Source organism: Delphinapterus leucas, chromosome 15, assembly GCF_059928025.1.
Source record: "Delphinapterus leucas isolate spDelLeu-1000000601 "Yukka" chromosome 15, BTC_Dleu_Yukka2, whole genome shotgun sequence".
Classification (NCBI taxonomy): Eukaryota; Metazoa; Chordata; class Mammalia; order Artiodactyla; family Monodontidae; genus Delphinapterus; species Delphinapterus leucas.
Window position 1 is genome coordinate 58,208,935 of NC_143143.1, and position 23,269 is coordinate 58,232,203.

Consider the following 23,269-nt stretch of genomic DNA (forward strand, 5'->3'; position numbering starts at 1 on the left):
TAGGAAATGTATGTCTACTCTATCTTTCTGCAACCAGTGTGTCTTTTGATGGAGGTATAGGCAGTGACCTCTGATGTCTTCTATTTTTTTTATTAGAACTAACTGAGGTAGTTTATTAGCATGTTTAGAGCAATGCAACTCAATGATAGCTATTATTACATATATGCAAGTGCAAACATACATAAGTGTATAACATTTTTAATATATAACATATCTGGAATTATGTCTTATCTTTTGTTCCTCAGCTTTCTTTTTTTTCACTTAATAGCTCTTGGAGCTCTGTCTATATCAGAATATATAGACCCACTTCTATATCAGAATATATAGACCCACCTCTTTTTAACAGATGCATTTCACAGTTAGGATGTACCATAATTTAATCTCTTGCATATTGAACATTGGTTCATTCTTAATTTCATTGTGTTGCAAATAAATATCTATATCTATACATCTTTGTCCACATTTCTTTAATACAGAGTCATAAATTAAGTTGCTGACTCAACTAAATTCTAAATGGGCATACCCATTTAGCATTTTGATTGCAATCCAAATAGTCTTCCAAATGGATTTCTTCAAATTTAAATCCTACCTACAGTTAGAAGATGTTTAAGATTTTTCATTCTAGATCTCAAAAAAATGCCATTGGTAATTTGATAGGGAATGCATTGGATCTGTAGATTGCCTTGGGTAGTATAGTCATTTTGACAATATTGATTCTTCACATCCAAGAACATGGTATATCTTTCCATCTGTTTGTGTCATCTTCAGTTTCTTTCATCAGCATCTTACAGTTTTTGGAGTACAAGTCTTTTGCCTCCTTAGATAGGTTTATTCCTAAATATTTTATTCTTTTTGATGCAATGGTAAATGGGATTGTTTCCTTAAATTCTATCTCTGATCTTTCATTGTCAGTGTATAGAAATGCGAGGGATTTCTGTGTATTAATTTTGTATCCTGCAACTTTACCGAATGCATTGATGAGCTTTAGTAGTTTTTTGGCAGCATCTTTAGGATTTTCTATGTATTGAATCATGTCATCTACAAATTGTGACAGTTTTACTTCTTCCTTTCCAATTTTGATTCCTTTTATATCTTTTTCTTCTCTGAAGGTTGTGGCTAGGACTTCTAAAACAATCTTGAACAAAAGTGGTGAGAGTGGACATCTTTGTCTTTTCCTTAGCATAGAGGAAATGCTTTCAGCTTTTCACCATTGAGTATGATGTTAGTTTTGGGTTTGTCATATATAGCCTTTATTATGTTGAGGTAGGTTCCCTCTATGCCCACTTTCTGGAGAGGTTTTATCATAAATCAGTGTTGAATTTTGTCAAAAGCTTTTTCTACATCTATTGAGATGATGATATGGTTTTTATTCTGCAATTTAATGTGGTTATCACACTGATTGATTTGCAGATATTGAAAAATCCTTGCATCCCTGGGATAAATCCCACTTGATTATGATGTATTATCCTTTTAATGTGTTGTTGGATTTGGTTTGCTAGTATTTTGTTGAGGACTTTTGCATCTATGTTCATCAGTGATATTGGCCTGTAATTTTTTGTGGTATCTTTGTCTGGTTTTGATATCAGGGTGATGGTGACCTCATAGAGTGAGTTTGGGAGTGTTCCTTCCCCTGCAATTTTTTGGAGTAGTTTCAGAAGAATAGGTGTTAACTTTTCTCTGAATTTTTTATAGAATTCACGTGTGAAGCCATCTGGTCCTGGACTTTTGTTTGTTGGAACTTTTTAAATCACCGTTTCAATTTCAGTACTTGTGACTGGTCTATTCGTATTTTCTATTTCTTCCAACTTCAGTCTTGGAAGGTTAGGCCTTTCTAAGAATTTGTCCATTTCTTCTAGGTTGTCCCTTTTATTGGCATATAGTTGCTTGTAGTAGTCTCTTAAGATCTTTTGTATTTCTGTGATGTCAGTTGTAAATTCTCCTTTTTCATTTCTAACTTTATTGATTTGAGCCCTGTCCCTTTTTTTCTTGGGGAGTCTGGTTTATCAATTTTGTGTCTCTTTTCAAAGAAACAGCTTTGAGTTTCATTGATCTTTGCTACTGTTTTCTTTGTCTCTCTTTCATTTATTTCTGCTCTGATCTTTATGATTTCTTCCCTCCTACTAACTTTGAGTTTTGTTTGTTCTTCTTTCTCTAGTTGCTTTAGGTGTAAAGTTAGGGTGTTTATTTGAGATTTTTCTTGTTTCCTGAGGTAAGACTGTATTGCTGTAAACTTCCCTCTTAGAACTGCTTTTGCTGTGTCCCATAGGTTTTGGATCATCATGTTTTCGTTTTCATTTGTCTCTAGGTGTTTTTTGATTTACTCTTTGATTTCTTCAGTGATCCATTGGCTGTTTCGTAACATATTGTTTAGCCTCCACGTGTTTGTGTCTTTTACAGGTTTTTTCTTGTAGTTGATTTCTAATCTCATAGTGTTGTAGTCGGAAAAGATGCTTGATATTATTTCAGTTTTCTTAAATTTACTGGGGCTTGCTTTGTGGCTCAGCATGTGACCTATCCTGGAGAATGTTCCATGTGCACTTGAGAGGAATGTGTATTCTGCTTCTTTCAGACAGAATGTTCAATAAATGTCAATTAGGTTCATCTGCTATAATGTATAATTTAAGGCCTGTGTTTCCATATTGCTTTTCTGTCTGGATGATCTGTCCATTGATGTAAGTGGGGTGTTAAAGTCCTCCACTACTATTGTGTTACTGTTGATTTCTCCTTTTATGGCTGTTAGCATTTGCCTTATATATTGAGGTGATTCTATGTTGGGTGCATATATATTTACAATTGTTATATCTTCTTCTTGGATTGATCCCTTGATCATTATGTAGTGTCCTTCTTTGTCTCTTTTAACAGTCCTTATTTTAAAGTCTATTTTGTCTGATGAGTGTTGTTACATGCACTTTCTTTTAATTTCCATTTGCATGGAATACATTTTTCCATTCCCTCACTTTCAGTCTGTATGTGTCCCTAGATCTGAAGTGGGACCCTTGTAGACAGCATATATATGGGTCTTGTTTTTGTATCCATTCAGCCAGTCTGTGTCTTCTGGTTGGAGCATTTAAGCCATTTACCTTTAAGGTAATTATCAATACTTGTGTTCTTATTGCCATTTTGTTGATTGTTTTGGATTTGTTTTTGTAGGTCTTTTTCTTCCCTTCCTCTTTTGTTCTCTTCTCTTGTGATTTGATGAATAGCTTTAGTGTTGTGTTTGGATTGCTTTTTCTTTTTTGTGTGTGTATCTATTGAAGACTTTTGGTTTGCGGTTACCATGAGGTTTTGATATAGCAGTCTGGATATACACAAGATTGTTTTAAGTAGCTGGTCTGTTAATCTAAAATGCATTTCCAGTATCATGCATTTGTACTCTCCTCTTCCCACAGTTGCTGGTTTTGATATTATACTTGTGTGTGGATGATTTCCTACCTTTACTGTATGTTTGCCTTTACCAATGAGCTTTCCCATTCATAGTTTTCTTACTTCTAGTTGTGGCCTTTTCTTTTCCACCTAGAGAAGTTCCTTTAGCATTTGTTGTAAAGCTGGTTTGGTTGTGAGCTTTTGCTTGTCTGTAAAGCTTTTAATTTCTCTGTCGAATCTGAATGAGAGCCTTGCTGGGTAGAGTATTCTTGGTTGTAAGTTTTCCCCTTTCATCACTTTAAATATATGGTGCCATTGCCTTCTGGCCTGCAAGAGTTTCTGCTGGAAAATCAGCTGATAACTTTATGGGGATTCCTTTTTATGTTATTTGTTGCTTTTTCCTTGTTGTTTTTAATATTTTCACTTTGTCTTTTATTTTTGTCAATTGGATTAATATGTGTCTTGGCGTGCTCCTCTTTGGGTTTATTCTGTATGGGACTCTGCGCTTCCTGGACTTGAGTGAGCGTCTCCTTTCCCATGTTAGCGAAGTTTTCGGCCATTATCTCTTCAAATATTTTCTCAGGCCCTTTCGCTCTCTCTTTTCCTCCTGGGACCCCTATAATGCGAATGTTGGTGTGTTTAATGGTGTCCCAGAGGTCCCTTAGGCTGTCCTCATTTCTTTTCATTCTTTTTTCATTTTACTGTTCTGTGGCAGTGATTTCCAGCAGTCTGTCTTCCAGCTTACTTATTCGTTTTTCTACCTCATTTATTCTATTGATTCCTTCTAGTGTATTTTTCATTTCAGTTATTGTGTTGTTCCTCACTGTTTGTTTGTTCTTTAGTTCTTATAGGTTCTTGTTAACATTTCTTGTTTTTTCTCCATCCATGCTTCCATTCAATTTCTGAGATTTTGGATCATCTTTACTATCATTACTCTGAATTCTTTTTCAGGTAGATTGCCTATCTCCACTTCACTTAGTCGTTATTCTGGGGTTTTAGCTTGTTCTTTCATCTGGAACGTATTTCTCTGCCATCTCATTTTGTCTAACTTTCTGTGTTTGTGCTCTCCGTTTCTCAGGCTGCAGGTTTGTAGTTCTTCTTGCTTCTGGTGTCTGCCCCCTGGTGGGTGAGGTTTGTCCAGGGGCTTGGGTAGGCTTCCTGGTGGCTGGAACTGATGCCTGCCCACTGGTGGGTGAAGCTGGGTCTTGTCCCTCTGGTGGGCAGGGCCATGGCAAGGGGTGCGTTTAGAGGCAGCCATGGGCTCAAGATGACGTTAGGCAGCCTGTTTGTTGCTGGGTGGAACTGTGTTCCCACTCTGTTGGTTGTTTTGCCTGAGGCGTCCCAGCCCTAGAGCCTTCAGGCTGTTGGGTGGGGCCAGGTCTCAGTGCCAAAATGGTGACCTCCAGAAGAGCTCACACAGATGAATATTCCCCAGGGCCTCCACCACAAGTATCCTTGTCCCACAGTGAGCCACAGCTAATGCCTGCCTCCCCAGGAGACCCTCCAAGACCTGCAGGTAGGTCAGGCCGAGACTCCTATGGAGTCACTGCTTTGCCCTGGGTCTCAGTGCACATGAAACCTTGTGTGTGCCCTCCAAGAGTGTAGTCTCTGTTTCCCCGAGTCCTGTAGAGCTCCTCCACTCAAGCCTCACTGGCCTTCAAAGCCAAATGCTCTGAGGATTCCTCCTCCTAATGATAGACTCCCAGGCTGGGGAGCCTGACATGGGGCTCTGAACTCTCATTCTTGTGGGAGAACCTCTATGATATAATTATTTTCCAGTTTGTGGGTCACCCATATGGCAGGTATGAGATTTGATTATATCGTGAAAGTTCCCCTCCTACCGTCTTGTTGTGGCTTCTTCTTTGTCTTTGGGTGCAAAATATCTTTTTCGGTAGGTTCCAGTGTTTTTTGTTGATGGCTGTTCAATAGTTGGTTGTGATTTTGGTGTTTTTGTGACAGGAGGTGAGCTCAAGTCCTTTAACTCCACCATCTTGTCCTCAGTCCTAAACTCAGTGTGGATCCAGGCGACCGCCACCAGCATGAGTGTGAGCCAGTGTGTCTGCATCATGGTCCCATCCCAGTCTCTGGAGGGTGCAGGGCAGGGCAGCTGCAGAGAACTCTAAGGGAAGGTGGGAGCTTCACAGATTGCCAGCCTCAGAGGCGTGTATATACCACAGTTTTTTTATTTAGGTATAGTTGGTGTAAAATATATACATTTCAGGTGTACAACATAATGATTCACAAATTTTAAACATTATATTCCATTTACAGTTATTAACTATATATTCTTGTAGCTTATTTGTCTTATACATAGTAGTTTGTACCTCTTAATCCCCTACTGCTATCTTACCCCTCCCTCCTTCCCTCTCCCCACTGGTAACCTCTCATTTGTTCTCTGCATCTCAAGTCTGTTTCTGTTTTGTTGTATTCACTAATTTTATTTTTTAGATTCCACATATAAGTGGTATCATACAGTATTCATCTTTTCTGTCTGACTTATTTCACTCAGCATAATAGCCACAAAGTCCATCCGTGTTACTGCAAATGGCAAAATTTCCTTCTTTTTTATGGCTGAGTAGTATTCCGTTGTATGTATGTATGTGTGTATACACACACACACACACACACCCCACACATCTTTATCTATTCATCTGTTGATGGAAACACGTCTTTATCCATTCATCTGTTGATGGACACTTAGGTTACTTCCATATCTTGGCAATTGTATATAATGCTGATATGAACACTGGGGTGCATGAATCTTTTCAAATTCGTGTTTTTGTTGATAAAGACCCAGGAGTGAAATTCCTGGGTCACATGGTAGTTCTATTTTTAGCTTTTGGAGACACCTCCATACTGTTTTCCATAGTGGCTGCACCAGTTTACATTCCCACCAACAGTGTACAAGGGTTCCCTTTTTTCCACATCCTCGCCAACATTTGTTATTTGTGTTCTTTTTGATGATAGCCATTCTGACAGGTGTGTGATGATACCTCATTGTGGTTTTAAGTTGCATTTTTCTGATGATTAACAGTGTTGAGCATCTTTTCATGTGCCTGTTGGCCATCTATATGTCTTCTTTGAAAAAATGTCTATTCAGATCTTCTGCTTATTTTTTAATTGGATTGTTTGTTTTTTTGATGTTGAGTTGTATGAGCTGTTTATATATTTTGGATATTAATCTTTTATTGGTCATATCATTTGCAGATATTTTTCCCATTCAGTAGGTTGTCTTTTTGTTTTGTTGATGGTTTCCTTTGCTGTGATCTCTCTTTATTTTCCTTGATGTACCACAATTTTTTTAATTGAAGTATAGTTGATTTACAATGTTGTGTTCATTTCTGCTGTACAGTAAAGTGATTCAGTTATACATATATATATTCTTTTTCATAATCTTTTCCATTATGGTTTATCACAGGATATTGAATATAGTTCCCTGTGCTATACAGTAGGACCTTGTTGTTTATCCATTCTATATATACTAGTTTGCATCTGCTAACCCCAAACTCTCACTCCATCCCTCCCCCAACCCCCATCCCCCTTGGCAACCACAAGTCTGTTCTCTATGTCTATGAGTCCATTTCTGTTTCGTAGATAAGATCATTTGTGCCATATTTTAGATTCCACATATAAGTCATATCATATAGTATTTGTCTTTTTCTGACTTACTTCACTTAGTATGGTAGTCTCTACGTCCATCCATGTTGCTGCAAATGGCATTATTTCATTCTTTTTTATGGCTGAGCAGTATTCTATTGTGTATATATATGTGTGTGTGTATATACATATATATATGTGTGTGTGTGTATATATATATACATATACATATACCACATCTTTATCCATTCATCTATCGATGGACATTCAGGTTGTTTCCATGTCCTGGCTCCTGTAAATAGTACTGCTGTAAACATAGAGGTGCATGTGTGTTTTCAAATTAGAGTTTTGTCAGGATATATGCCCAGGAGTGAGATTGCTGGATCATATGGCAACTCTATTTTTAGTTTTTTGAGGAATCTCTGTACTGTTTTTCATAGTGGCTGCACCAACTTACATTCCCACCAACAGTGTAGGAGGGTTTCCATTTCTCCACATCCCCTCTAGTATTTGTTATTTGTAGCCTTTTTAATGATGGCCATTCTGACTGGTGTGAGGTGGTATCTCATTGTAGTTTTGATTTTCATTTCTCTAATAATTAGCAGTGATGAACATCTTTTCATGTGCCTGTTGGCCATCTGTGTGTCTTCTTTGGAGAAATGTCTGTTTAGGCCTTCTGCCCATTTTTCAATTGGGTTGTTTGGATTTTTGTTGTTGTTGAGTTGCATGAGCTCTTTGTATATTTTGGAAATTAAGCCCTTGTCAGTCTCATTATTTGCAAATATTTTCTCCCAGTCCATAGGTTGTCTTTACATTTTGTTCATGGTTTTCTTTGCTGTGCAAAAGCTTGTAAGTTTGATTAGGTCCCATTTGTTTTTGTTTAATTTTTTTTTTTTTTTTTGTGGTATGCAGGCCTCTCACTGATGTGGCCTCTCCCGTTGCGGAGCACAGGCTCCGGACGCACAAGCCTAGCGGCCATGGCTCACGGGCCTATCCGCTCCACGGCATGTAGGATCTTCCCAGACCGGGGCACGAACCCATGTCCCCTGCATCGGCAGGCAGACTCTCAACCACTGCGCCACCAGGGAAGCCCCTAATATTTATTTATTTATTTGGTTGTGCCAGGTCTTAGTTGTGGCAGGTGGGCTCCTTAGTTGCGGCATGCAAACTCTTAGTTGAAGCACACATGTGGGATCTAGCTCCCTGACCAGGGATCGAACCCAGGCCGCCTGCATTGGGAGCATGGAGTCTTAACCACTGCACCACCAGGGAAGTCCCCCCATTTTTTTATTTTTGCTTTTATTTCTATTGCCTTGGGAGACTGACCTAAGAAAACATTGATACAGTTTATGTCAGAGAATGTTTTGCCTATATTCTCTTCTAGGAGTTTTATGGTGTCCTGTCTTATATTTAAGTCTTTAGGCCATTTTGAGTTTACTTTTGTGTATGGCATGAGGGTGTGTTGTAACTTCATTGATTTACATGCAGCTGTCCAACTTTCCCAAAACCACTTGCTAAAGAGATTGTCTTTTTCCCATTGTATATTCTTGTCTCCTTTGTCAAAGATTAATTGACCATAGGTGTGTGGGTTTATTTCTGGGCTCTCTATTCTGTTCCTTTGATCCATATGTCTGTTTTTGTGCCAATACCATGCTGTTTTGATTACTGTAGTTTTGTACTGTTGTCTGAAGTCTGGGAGCATTATGCTTCCTGCTTTATTCTTTTTTCTCAGGCAATTCTGGGTCTTTTATGGTTCCATATAAATTTTTGGATTATTTATTCTAATTCTGTGAAAACCTTCATGGTGTACCACAATTTCTTTATCCATTCATCCATTGATGGACATTGGGTTCTTTCCATATTTTGTTTATTGTGAATAGTGCCGTTAAGAACATTCATGGGGACTTCCCTGGAGGCACAGTGGTTGAGAAACTGCCTGCCAATGCAGGGGACGCAGGTTCAAGCCCTGGTCCAGGAAGATCCCACATGCCACAGAGCAACTAAGCCCGTGTGCCACAACTACTGAGCCTGCGCTCTAGAGCCCACAAGCCACAACTACCGAAGCCCCCATGCCACAACTACTGAGGCCTGTGCACCTAGGGCCCGTGCTCTGCAACAAGAGTAGCCCCCGCTCTCCGCAACTAGAGAAAGCCCAGGCACAGCAATGAAGACCCAACACAGCCAAAAATAAATTAAAAATTTTTAAAAAAAAGAACATTCATGTACAAAGATTTGCTTGAGTACCTGTTTTCAGTTGTTTTGGGTATATTCCTAGGAGTGGAACTGCTGGGCCATATGATAATTCTATGTTTAACTTCTTGAGGAACCACCAAAATGTTTTCCACAGTGGCTATACAATTTTACATTCCTACCAGCAATGCACGAGGGTTCAAATTTCTTCATATCTTCACTAATGCTTGTTATTTTCTGTGCTGTTTTCAAAATACCCATCCTTGTGGGTGTGAAGTGGTATTTCATTATGGTTTTGGTTTGCATTTCTCTAATGACTAACGATGTGGAGCATCCTTTTATGTGCTTATTTCATTTGTATATCTTGTTTGGAGACATGGCTATTTAAGACATTTGCCCATTTTTAAACTGGGCTGTCTTCTTGTTAAGTTGCAAAAGTTCTTTATGTAATCTGCATACTAAACGCTTATGAGATATATGATTTACAAACATTTTCTCCCATTTTGTAGTTTGTATTTTCACTTTCTTGTTAATGTCCTTTCGTGCACAAAAATGTTAAATTCTGATGAAGTCTAATTTATCTTTTTTTGCCTTTTTTCTTTTGTGGCTCATGCTTTTGATGTCAAATCTAAGAATCCATTGCCAAATCCAAGGTCATGGATATTTACCTCTAAGTTTTCTTTTATGAGTTTTCTAGTTTTAGCTTTTCTGTTTAGGTCATTAGTTGATTTTGAGTTAACTTTTGTACAGGATATGAGGAAGGGGGTCCAACTTTATTCATTTGTATGTGAATATCCAGCTGTTCCAGTACCATTTGTTAGACTATTTTTTCCCCATTGAATGGTCTTCATGTTCTTGTCAAAATCAACTGGTCTTAAATGTTTGGAGTTTATTTCTGGATTCTCAAGTCTATTCCATTGGTCTATATGTCTGTCTTTATGCGAATACCACAGAGTTTTAACTACTGTAGCTTTGTAGTAAGTTTTGAAATTGGGAAGAGTGTAAGTCTCAAAATTGTTTTGGCTATTCAGGGCCGCTTGCAATTCCCTAAGAATTTGAGGTCTGCTTTTCCATTTCTGCAAAATTATGCTTGGAATTCTGATAGTGATTGCGCTGAACCTGCAGATTGCTTTGGGCAGTCAGTCATCCCATTATTTTGGTTTGTTGTATTTTTATTTTCATCCAGCTCAAAATGTTTTCTAATTTTCCTTTTGTTTTCTCCTTCAACATATAGGCTGCTTACAAATGTAATGTTTACTTTCCAAATATTTGTGGGTATCCCAAATTTCCTCCTTTTGATGACTTCTAATTTAATTCCATCATGGTCAGAGGACATACTTTGTTGAGTTTCAATCCTTTTAAATTTATTGAAACCTGTTTTATGACCTAGCGCAGGGGTTGGCAAACTATGCATGGCCTGCTTGTTTTTGTAAATAGAGTTTAGTGGGACACAGTCATACCCATTCATTAAAGTGTTGTCTGTGGCTGCTTTTGAGTTAAAATAGCAGAGTTGAGTAGCTGTGACAGAGACTGTATAGGCAACAAGCCTAAAATATTTACTATGTGGGCCTTTAAGAAACTTTTTTACCAACCTCTGGCCTACCATAAGGTCTATGACTGTTCCAATTGTGCTTAAGAAGAATGTGTATTCTGCTCATTAGGTAGAATGTTCTTTAAGTGTCAGGTCACGTTGGTCGTTCGTGTTATTTAACTCTTATGTTATCTTTGGTGATTTTTGGTGTAATTGTTCTACCCATTATTATGAGTGAGATATTGAAGTTTTCAACTATTATTGTTGAATTATCTATTTTCCCCTTTAATTTTGTCAGTTTTGCCTTATGTACTTTGGGTCAGCTGTTAGGTTGACATATCTTCCTGATGAATTGACCATTTTATTGTAAAACATCTTACTTTGTCTCTAGTAAAATTTTTTTGGCTTAAAGTATATTTTGTCTGATACTGGCATAGCCACTCTAGCTCTCTCTTTTTTTTCTTAATATAAATTTATTTATTTATTTTTGGCTGTGTTGGGTCTTTGTTGCTGAGCATGGGCTTTCTCTAGTTGCAGCAAGCGGGGGCTACTCTTCGTTGGGGTGCGCAGACTTCTCACTGCGGTGGCTTCTCTTGTTGCAGAGCACAGGCTCTAGGCATGCGGGCTTCAGTAATTGTGGCACACGGCCTCAGTAGTTGTGGCTCGTGGGCTCTAGAGCGCAGGCTCAGTAGTTGTGGCACATGGGCTTAGTTGCTCCACGGCATGTGTGATCTTCCCAGACCAGGGCCCAAACCCGTGTCCCCTGCATTGGCAGGCGGATTCATAGCCACTGCGCCACCAGGGAAGTCCCACTGTAGGTGTCTTATGCATATTCTTTGCAAGATGTATCTTTTCACATCATCCTATATCTTTGAATATAGTGTGTTTCTTGATTACAAAAAAACACCACAAAGCTTGTTTTTTGTTTTTTGGGTTTTTTAAATCCATTCAGCCAATGTCTGCCTTTGATTGGAGCAGTCTATTCACATTCAATGTTATTATTACTATGCTTGATTTATGTGCTATTTGCCATTTGTTTCCTGTGTGTTTCATGTCCTTTTTCTGACTTTTTTGTATTAAATGGATATTTTCCATTTTAATTCCTTTTTTGAATTTTGAAACATTTTTTCTTAACTGATATTTTATTGAGATAATTGTAGATTCATAGGCATTTGTAAGAAATAGTACAGAAATCACTTGTATACTTTGCCAACTTTTCCACGATAGTAACTAACGTTTTACCATATAAAATCAAAACTATATGTTAGCTATATTTATGTTACTATAACATATCACAGACAAGGGGTGGATGTTGATATGACCAATCTTCCTCAGATTTCCCCAGTTTCACTCATTTGTGTATGTGTGCATGTGTGTTTATCTACCACCGCAGACAAGATACTGAACAGTTCCAACACCATGAGGACCCCTAGTATTACCCTCTTATAGCTACACATTACCTAACCTCTGGTGATGACCAGTCTGTCCTCCATGTCTAAACTGTTGTCATTTCAAAAATGATATGTAAATGGAATCATGAAGTATATAACTTTTTGGAGTTAGCTTGTTTTACTCAGCATAATTCTCTGGAGATTCATCCAGGATGCTGCATATATCAATAGTTTGTTCCTTTTTATTGCTGAGTAGTATTCCAAGGTTATGTGTGTACCAGTTTATTTATCTGTTCATCTGCTGAAGTACATCTGGGTTGTTTCCAGTTCTGGGCTGTTACCAAAAAAGCTACTATGCATATTTGGGTACAGGTTTTTGTGTGAATGTTAAGTTTTCGTTCCTTGGGATAAATGCCCAGGAGAGCTTTGTTGATTTTTAAACTACATATCTTTAATTTTTTTTCTTAGTGATTATTCTAGGGATTACAATATGTATCTTATCACAATACACTTCAGAGTAATATTAATTTAAGTCCAGTAAAATACAGAAAGAGTTTTGCTCCAACATAGTTCCATTCCTTCCCCACTCTCTTGTGATATTATTTTCATATATATTATGTGTTATATATCATATAAGCCCATTGATAACAGCATCACAATTATTGCTTTATACAATTTTATATCTTTAAAAGATAATTAAGAAAGGAGAAAATGTATTTATAGAATCTTTTATATTCACCCACGTATTTATTGTTACCAGTACTCTATTCTCTCTGTGGATTCAAGTTACCATCTGGTATTATTTCCTTGATCTGATATAGCTCCATTCTCTCCCCTTATTTTTGTGATATTATTGTCATTTAGGTTACATCATTATATGCTACAAGCAGAGTGATACGTTTTAATAATTCTTGTTTTATGCAGTTGTCTTCTACTTTTTGAAATAATTAAAAGGAACAGCAACAGGGAATGTTGACTATGGTATGATAGCTCACTTTTCTTGATCACCTCACTTTTCTTTACACCGAAAGCTCTGTTCCAGCAAGTCTTCCAGTGTCATACAAGTCAGAACTAAAAGTCTTAAGGTCCAAGCAGCTCCCCACAGCTTAAATCATGTTGCTTATATTTTTTTTTCGTCTAACTTGTTCATTAAAAAAAGAAAGTTTTGGGGCTTCCCTGGTGGCACAGTGGTTGAGAGTCCACCTGCCAATACAGGGGATACGGGTTCGTGCCCCAGTCCAGGAAGATCCCACATGCTGCGGAGCGGCTAGGCCCATGAGCCATGGATGCTGAGCCTGCACGTCTGGAGCCTGTTGCTCCGCAATGGGAGAGGCCACAACAGTGAGAGAGGCCCATGTACCGCAAATAAATAAATAAATAAATAAAGTTTTTGGCAAATTATAAGTAACTTAGTTAGGGACTTCCCTGGTGGCGCAGTGGTTAAGAATCCACCTGCCATTGCAGGGGACATGGGTTTGATCCCTGGTCCGGGAGGATCCCACATGCCATGGAACACCTAAGCCCATGCGCCACAACTACTGAGCCTGCACTCTAGAGCCCGCAAGCCACAACTACTAAGCCTGTGTGCCACAACTACTGAAGCCCACATACCTAGAGCCCATGCTCTGCAACAAGAGAAGCCACCGCAATGAGAAGCCTGCATACCGCAATGAAGAGCAGCCCCTGCTCACCGCACCTAGAGAAAGCCCACACACAGCAATGAAGACCCACTGCAGCCAAAAATAAATTTTTTTAAAAAAGAAGTAAGTCACTTATTTGTTCCTTATTGAATATCTTTATGGCCTCTTGAAAATACTTTCTTTACCAACAGCATTTTTCACAGAATTAGAACAAAAAATTTTTTAATTTATACGTAAACACAAGAGACCCTGAATAGCCAAAGCAATCCTGAGAAAGAAAAATGGAGCTGGAGTAATCAGGCTCCCTGACTTCAGGCTATACTACAAAGCTACAGTCATCAAAACAGTATGGTACTAGCACAAAATTCAGAAATATAGATCAATGGAACAGGATAAAAGTCCAGAAATAAACCCACGCATCTATGGTCAATTAATCTACAACAAAGAAGGCAAGAACATACAATGGAGAAAAGACAGTCTCTTCAATAAGTGGTGCTGGGAAAACTGGACAGCTATATGTAAAAGAGTGAAATTAGAACACTCCCTAACACCATGCACAAAAATAAACTCAAACTGGATTAAAGACCTAAATGTAAGGCCAGACACTATAAAACTCTTAGAGGAAAACATAGGCAGAACACTCTTTGACATAAATAGCAGCAATATATTTTTGGATCCACCTCTTAGAGTAATGAAAATAAAAACAAAAATAAACAAGTGGGACCTAATGAAACGTCAAAGCTTTTGCACAGCAAAGGAAACCATAAACAAAACAAAAAGACAACCCACAGAATAGGAGAAAATATTTGCAAAGTGACCAACAAGGGAGTAATCTCCAAAATATACAAACAGCTCATGCAGCTCAATATCAAAAAAACAACCCAATCAAAAAATGGACAGATCTAAATAGACGTTTCTCCAAAGAAGACATACAGATAGCCAAAAAGCACATGAAAAAATGCTCAACATCACTAATTATTAGAGAAATGCAAATCAAAACTACAGTGAGGTATCACCTCACACCAGTCAGAATGGCCATCATCAAAAAATCTACAAACAATAAATGCTGGAGAGGGTGTGGAGAAAAGAGAACCCTTCTATACTGTTGGTGGCAATGTAAATTGGTACAACCACTATGGAGAACAGTATGGAGGTTCCTTAAAAAACTAAAACTAGAGCTGACATATCATCCAACAATCCCACTCCTGGGCATATACCTGGAGAAAAACATAATTCAAATAGATACATGCACCCCAATGTTCATTGCAGCACCTTTTACAATAGCCAAGACATGGAAGCAACCTACATGTCCATCAGCAGAGGAATGGATAAAGAAGATGTGGTACATATATACAATGGAATATTACTCAGCCATAAAAAAGAATGAAAATGCCATTTGCAGCAACATGGATGGATTTAGAGATTATCATACTAAGGGAAGCAAGTCAGACAGAGACAGACAAATATCCTACGATATCACTCGTATGTGGAATCTAAAAAAAAAAATCATACAAATGAACTCATTTACAAAACAGAAATAGACTCACAGGTTTCAAAAACAAACTTATGGTTAGCAAAGGGGAAAAATGAGGGGGAGGGATAAATTAGGAGTTTGGGATTAACATATACACACTACACTATATAAAATAGATAATCAACAGGATCTACTGTATAGCACAGGGAACTCTACTCAATATTCTGTAATAGCCTATATAGGAAAAGAATCTGAAAAAGAATAGATATGTGTATATATATAACTGAATCACTTTGCTGTACACCTGCAGATAACACAACATTGTAAATCAACTATATTCCAATATAAAATAGTAATTAAAATTAATTTTTAATTGTGATATATACAGATAATGGAATATATTCAGCCATAAAAAAGTACTGATATGCACTACAACATGGATGTGATCCTCAAAAACATTATGCTAAGTGAAAAAAGCCAAATACAAAGTGTCCTATATTGTATGATTCCATATATGAGATATACAGAATAGATAAATCCATAGTAATAGAAAGTAGTTTGGCAGTTACCAGGGCTGCGGAGAGGGAAGATTTAGGGAGTAACTGCTTCATGGGTACAGGATTTTATTGAACTTAGAGTAATGAAATGTTTTGGACTTAGGTAAAGTTGGTGGTTGCACAGCATTGTGAAGGCAGTAAATGTCACTGAATTTGCTCACTTTAAAATGGTTAATTTTATGTTATGTAAATTTCACCTCAAAGTTTTTAAGCATATGTAGGGTATATGCTCTTGAGAAGTTGTGGTAAACCAAAATTTTGAAATTTATAATCAAAGGTATCACTTTTGTAATAATCATTTGCTACTAGAGTTTTTATAAATTTGTTCTTTAATAAATTACTTTCATTAAATCATTGCTCAAAAAATTAGATCATTGATGATTATAAAAAATTAATGGAACATAGTTAAAGCAGAAACTAGAGGGACATTTATAGCTGTAAATACCTATATTAGACAAGAGTAAATAATTCATATCAATAACCTAAGCTTCCACTATAAGAAACTAGAAAAAGAAGAGCAAACTAAACCCAAAGCAAGTCGAGGCTGGATATAATAAAAATTAGAGTAGAAATCAGTGAAATACAAAACAGAAAAACCATAGAGGAAAGAAAATCAAATGAAATCAGAAGGTGGTTCTTTGAAAAGAACAACAAAATTGAGAAGCCTTTAGCTAGACCAGGAGTGGGCAATTTTTTTTCTATAAAGGGCCAGATAGTAAATATTTTAGGCTTTGAGGGCCACATATAGTTTCTGTCATATAGTCTTGTTTGTTTGCTTTTTAACACACCTTTTAAAATTAAAAACCATTCCTAATTTGGGGGCCATGTGAAAATAGGCTATGGGTCATACTTTACTAACTCCTGAGCTATGAACAACTTCATGCCAACAGACCAATATCCCTTATGACTATAGCTTCAAAAATCATCTACAGGGACTATGCTGGTGGTGCAGTGGTTAAGAGTCCGCCTGTCAGTGCAGGGGACACAGGTTTGAGCCCTATTCCAGGAAGATCCTACATGCCATGGAGCAATTAAGCCTGTGCACCACAACTACTGAGCCTATGCTCTAGAGCCCACAAGCCACAACTACTGAGCACAACTACTGAAGAGTGCATGCCTAGAGCCCATGCTCTGCAATCAGAGAAGCCACCACAATGAGAAGCCCATGCACCGCAACAAAGATGCAACGCAGCCAAAAATAAATAAATAAACAGATTTATTTTCTTTAATCATCTACAAAATATTAATAAACTGATCCTAGGAACATATAAAAATGATTCTGACCAAGTGAGGTTTATACCTATACAAGGTTAGTTTAACATGATAAAACCAATTAACATAATAGACTCACTGTTACGATTAAAAACTCTCAACAAACTAAGAATAGAAGAATCTTCTACATGAAACTACTGTATAAAAACTTATAGCTGGGCTTCCCTGGTGGCACAGTGGTTCAGAGTCCGCCTGCTGATGCAGGGGACATGGGTTCGTGCCCCAGTCCGGGAAGATCCCACATGCCATGGAGCAGCTAGGCTCGTGAGCCATGGCCACTGAGCCTGCGCGTCCAGAGCCTGTGCTCCACAACGGGAGAGGCCACAACAGTGAGAAGCCCGCATACCGCAAAAAAAAAAAAAAAAAAAAGCAACTTACAGCTAACATCATAATTAACGGTGAAAGCCTAGACACTTTCTCTCTAAGATTGGGAACAAGACAAGGATATCTGCATTCACCACCTCTTTTCAACATTGCACTGGAGGTTCTAACCAATATAGTCAGGAAAGAAAAATAAAACACATTCAGATTAGAAAGGAAGACGTAAAGCTGTCTTTCTTTACAGATGAAATGATTCTGCATGTAGAGAATGCCAAGGAATTCACACACACACATACACACACACAAACTAGAACTAATAAATGAATTCAGTAAGATCACAGGATACAGGATCATTATACCAAATAATCAATTTTATTTCTATATATTAAGAATGGGCAATCCAAAATAATTTCATTCACAATAGCACTAAAGAGAGTAAAAAACTTTGGAATACATTTAACAAAAAAGTTCAAGACTTGTACACTGAAAACTACAAAACATTGCTGTAAACCTTAAAGATTATCTAAATAAATGGAAATTCCATATTCATGGATTTGAAGACAACATTATTAACATGGCAATTCTTCCCAAATTTATCTATAGATTCAAAGCAATTTCCTTCAAAAATCCCAGTTGAATCTTTTGCAGAAATTAGCAAGCTGATCCTAAAATTTATATGAAATGACAAAGACCCCCAAAAAGCCAAAACAATATGAAAAAGAACAAAGTTGGAGGACTTAACAATTCTTGATTTTAAAACTTACTATAAAGTTATCATAATCAAGACAGTGTGATACTGGCATAAAGATAGACATATAGCTCAATGAGGGACTTCCCTGGTGGTGCAGTGGTTGGGACTCTGAGCTCCCAATGCAGGGGGCCCAGCTTCGATCCCTGGTCAGGGAACTAGATCCCACATGCATGCTGCAACTAACAGTTTGCATGCCAGAGCTAAGGAGCCCTCCTGCCACAACTAAGGAGCCTGCCTGCCACAACTAAGACCCTGCACAGCCAAATTTTAAAAAGTTAAGACATACAGCTCAGCGAAATAGAATCCAGAGTCCAGAAATAAATTCTTACATTTATGGTCATTTGATTTTCTATTAAGCTATGCAAAATGATGAACTTCTCCCCTTCTCTGAACACATTTTTCTTATTCCTTTCTTTACTACAGACCTGGCACACAGCGCCTTCTTGAATTAGTTTTTTGTTTTTTTGTTTTTAGAAGTTGTCAACTAAATTCTCATTTATTTTTCATATTTAGAAGCATTTATATTTCTGTTTTTGAATTCATTTATTTTTTATTTTTGGCTGCGTTGGGTCTTCATTGCTGCACACGGGCTTTCACTAGTTGCGGTGAGTGGGGACTACTCTTCATTGCGGTCTGCAGGCTTCTCATTGCGGTGGCTTCTCTTGTTGTGGAGCACGGCCTCTAGGTGCACGGGCTTCAGTAGTTGTGGCTCACGGGCTCTAGAGCACAGGCTCAGTTGTTGTGGCACACAGACTTAGTTGCTCCGCAGCATGTGGGATCTTGCTGGACCAGGGCTTGAACCCATGTCCCCTGTTCTGGCAGGAGGATTCTTAACCACTGCACCACCAGGGAAATCTTGCCTTGTTGAATTAGACTAAAGTTCACAATGGTGTGCTTAATGTAAAGTGACCGACAACCTCTTCCAGTAGACAATACTAATCAGAGTGGAGAGATGAACCTTTGTCTTGCTCAATCTACATAAATTAACTCAAAATACATCATAGAGCTATAGATTACATAGCTAAAACTGTAAAGCTCTTAAAAGAAAACATACAAGTAAATCTTTAAGACCTTGAGTTACACAAACATTTCTTAGATACAGCACCAAAAGTACAAGCAATAAAGACAAAATTGGGGCTTCCTTGGTGGCACAGTGGTTGAGAATCCACCTGCCGATGCAGGGGACACGGGTTCGTGCCCTGGTCCGGGAAGATCCCACATGCTGCGGAGCGGCTGGGCCCGTGAGCCATGGCCGCTGAGCCTGCGCATACGGAGCCTGTGCTCCGCAACGAGAGAGGCCACAGCAGTGAGAGGCCCGCATACCACAAAAAAGTAAAAAAGACAAAATTGATAAGATGAACTTCATCAAAATTTAAAACTTTTATGATTCAAAAGATACCATTAAAGTGAAAAGACAAGCCTAAAACTGAGAGAAGAGATTTGCAAATTATATATCTAATAAAGCACATGTATGCAGAATATATAAATAACGTTTATTACTTAATAATAAGAAAACAAATAGGGAGGGCTTGCCTGGTGGCACAACAGTTAAGAATCCACCTGCCAATGCAGGGGACACGGGTTTGAGCCCTGGTCCGGGAAGATCCCACATGCCACAGAGCAACTAAGCCCATGCGCCAGAACTACTGAGCCTGCGCTCTAGAACCCTTGAGCCACAACTACTGAGACCGCATGCCACAATTACTGAACCCCGCCTGCCTAGAGCACATGCTCTGCAACAAGAGAAGCCACTGCAATGAGAAAACTGCGCACCGAAACAAAGAGTAGCCCCTGCTCGCCGCAACTAAAGAAAGACTGCACAGCTATGAAGACCCAGCACAGCCAAAAATAAATAAATTTATTTTTTTAATCCTTAAAAAAAAAGAAAAGAAATAGGGACTTCCCTGGTGGTGCAGTGGTTAAGAATCCACCTGCCAATGTAAGGGACATGGGTTTAATCCCTGGTCTGGGAAGATCCCACATGCCACGGAGCACCTAAGCCCATGAGCCACATCTGCTGACCCCGCGTGCCACAACCACTGAAGCCCACGTGCCTAGAGCCCATCCTCTGCAACAAGAGAAACCACTGCAATGAGAAGCCCGCGCACCACAATGAGAACCCTGTGCACCGCAAACAAGAGTAACCCCTACTCACCACAACTAGAGAAGGCCCGTGCACAGCAACAAAGATTCAACACAGCCAAAAATAAATAAATAAATATTTTTTTTTAAAAAGGAAAAAGAAAACAAAACAAATAACCCAGTTTAAAATTGGGCAGGGAGGGTCAAGATGGCGGAGTAGAAGGACATGTGCTCACTCTTTCAAGAGCACCGGAATCACAACTAACTGCTGAACAATCATTGACAGGAAGACACTGGAACTCACCAAAAAAGATACCCCACATCCAAAGACAAAGAAGAAGCCACAATGAGACAGTAGGGGGGTGCAATCACATAAAATCAAATCCCGTTACTGCTGGGTACGTGACTCACAAACTGGAGAACACTTATACCACAGAGGTCCACCCACTGAGGTGAAGGTTTTGAGCCCCACGTCAGGCTTCCCAACCTGGGGGTCCAGCAATGGGAGGAGGAATCCCTAGAGAATCAGACTTTGAACGCTAGTGGGATTTGATTGCAGGACTTTGACAGGACTGGAGGAAACAGAGACTCCACTCTTGGAGGGCACACATAAAGTAGTGTGCGAATCAGGACCCAGGGGAAGGAGCAGTGACCACATAGGAGACCAAAGCACACATACCTGCTGGTGTTGGAGGATCTCCTGCAGAGGCGGGGGGTGGCTGTGGCTCACTCTGGGGACAAGGACCCTGGCAGCAGAAGTTCTGGGAGGTACTCCTTGGCATGAGCCCTCCCAGAGTCTGCCATTAACCCCACCAAAGACATGGGTAGCCTCCAGTGCTAGGTCGCCTCAGGCCAAACAACCAACAGGGAGGGAACCCAGCCCCATCCATCAGCAAACAAGCGCATTAAAGTTTTACTGAGCTCTGCCCATCAGAGCAACACCCAGCTCTACCCACCACCAGTCCCTCCAACCAGGAAGCTTGCACAAGCCTCTTAGATAGCTTCATCCACCAGAGGGCAGATAGCAGAAGCAAGAACTACAATTCTACAGCCTGGGGAAGGACAACCACATTCACAGAAAAACAGACAAAATGAAAAGGCAGCGGACTTTGTACCAGATGAAGGAACAAGATAAAACCCGAGAAAAATAACTAAATGAAGTGGAGATAGGCAACCTTCCAGAAAAAGAATTCGGAATAATGATAGTGAAGATGATCCAGGACCTCGGAAAAAGAATGGAGGCAAAGATTGAGAAGATGCAAGAAACGTTTAACAAAGACCTAGAAGAATTAAAGAACAAACAGAGATGAACAACACAATAACTGCAATGAAAAATACACTAGAAGGAATCAGTAACAGAATAACTGAGGCAGAAGAATGGATAAGTGACCTAGAAGACAAAATGGTAGAATTCACTGCCATGGAACAGAATAAAGAAAAAAGAATGAAAAGAAATGAAGACAGCCTAAGAGAACTCTGGGACAACATTAAACGCAACAACATTCTCATTATAGGGGTCCCAGAAGGAGAAGAGAGAGAGAAAGGACCTAAGAAGATATTTGAATAGATTATAGTCAAAAACTTCCCTAACATGGGGGGGAAATAGCCACCCAAGTCCAGGAAGTGCAGAGAGTACCAGGCAGGAGAAACCCAAGGAGAAACACACCGAGACACATAGTAATCAAATTGACAAAAATTAAAGACACAGAAATTATTGAAAGCAACAAAGGAAAAATGACAAAAACTTCCCTAACATGGGAGAGGAAATAGCCACCCAAGTCCAGGAAGTGCAGAGAGTTCCAGGCAGGATAAACCCAAGGAGAAACATGCCGAGACACATAGTAATCAAATTGACAAAAATTAAAGACAGAGAAATTATTGAAAGCAACAAGGGAAAAACGACAAATAACATACAAGGGAACTCTCACAAGGTTAACAGCTGATTTCTCAGCAGAAACTCTACAAGCCAGAAGGGAGTGGCACAATATATTTAAAGTGATAAAAGGGAAGAACCTACAACCAAGATTACTCTACACAGCAAGGATCTCATTCAGATTCGATGGAGAAATCAAAAGCTTTACAGACAAGCAAAAGCTAAGAGAATTCAGCACCACCAATCCGGCTCTACAACAAATGCTAACGGAACTTCTCTAAGTGGGAAAAACAAGAGAAGAAAAGGACCTACAAAAACAAACCCATAAAAATTAAGAAAATGGTAATAGGAATATACACATTGATAACTGCCTTAAATGTAAATGGATTAAATACTCCAACCAAAAGACATAGACTGGCTGAATGGATACAAAAACAAGACCGGTATACTGTCTACAAGAGACCCACTTGAGGACTTCCCTGGTGGCACAATGGTTGAGAGTCTGCCTGCCAATGCAGGGGACACAGGTTCGTGTCCCGGTCCAGGAAGATCCCACATGCCACAGAGCGGCTAGGCCCGTGACCCATGGCTGCTGAGCCTGCACGTCTGGAGCCTGTGCTCCGCAACGGGAGAAACCACAACAGTGAGAGGCTCGCATACTGCAAAAAAAAAAAAAGAAAGCCGGAGTAGCAATTCTCATATCAGACAAAATAGACTTTAAATAAAGATTATTACAAGAGACAAAGAAGGACACCACATAATCATCAAGGGATCAATCCAAGAAGAAGATATAACAATTGTAATTATTTATGCACCCAACATAGGAACACCTCAATACATAAGGCAAATGCTAACACCTATAAAAGAGGGAGTTGACAGTAACACAATAATAGTGGGGGGCTTTAACACCTCACTTACACCAATGGACAGATCATCCAGACAGAAAATTAATAAGGAAACGCAAGCTTTAAATGACATAATACGCCAGATACATTTAATTGACATTTATAGGACATTCCATCCAAAAACAACAGATTACACTTTCTTCTCAAGTGCACATGGAACATTCTCCAGGATTGATCATGTTTTGGGTCACAAATCAAGCCTCGGTAAATTTTAAGAAAATTGAAATCATATCAAGCATCTTTTCCAACCACAATGCTATGAGATTAGAAATCAACAGGGAAAAAATTATAAAAAACACAAACACATGGAGGCTAAACAGTA

The 23,269-nt window shown here is 38.9% G+C and overlaps 1 protein-coding gene across 7 annotated transcripts in view; it reads left to right on the top strand.

Moving 5' to 3' along the window:
* The window catches only part of RNF24 (ring finger protein 24), a 134,183-nt gene that overhangs the window by 46,968 nt on the left and 63,946 nt on the right, over window positions 1-23,269 (top strand). The gene's annotated exons all lie outside the window — the stretch shown is intronic.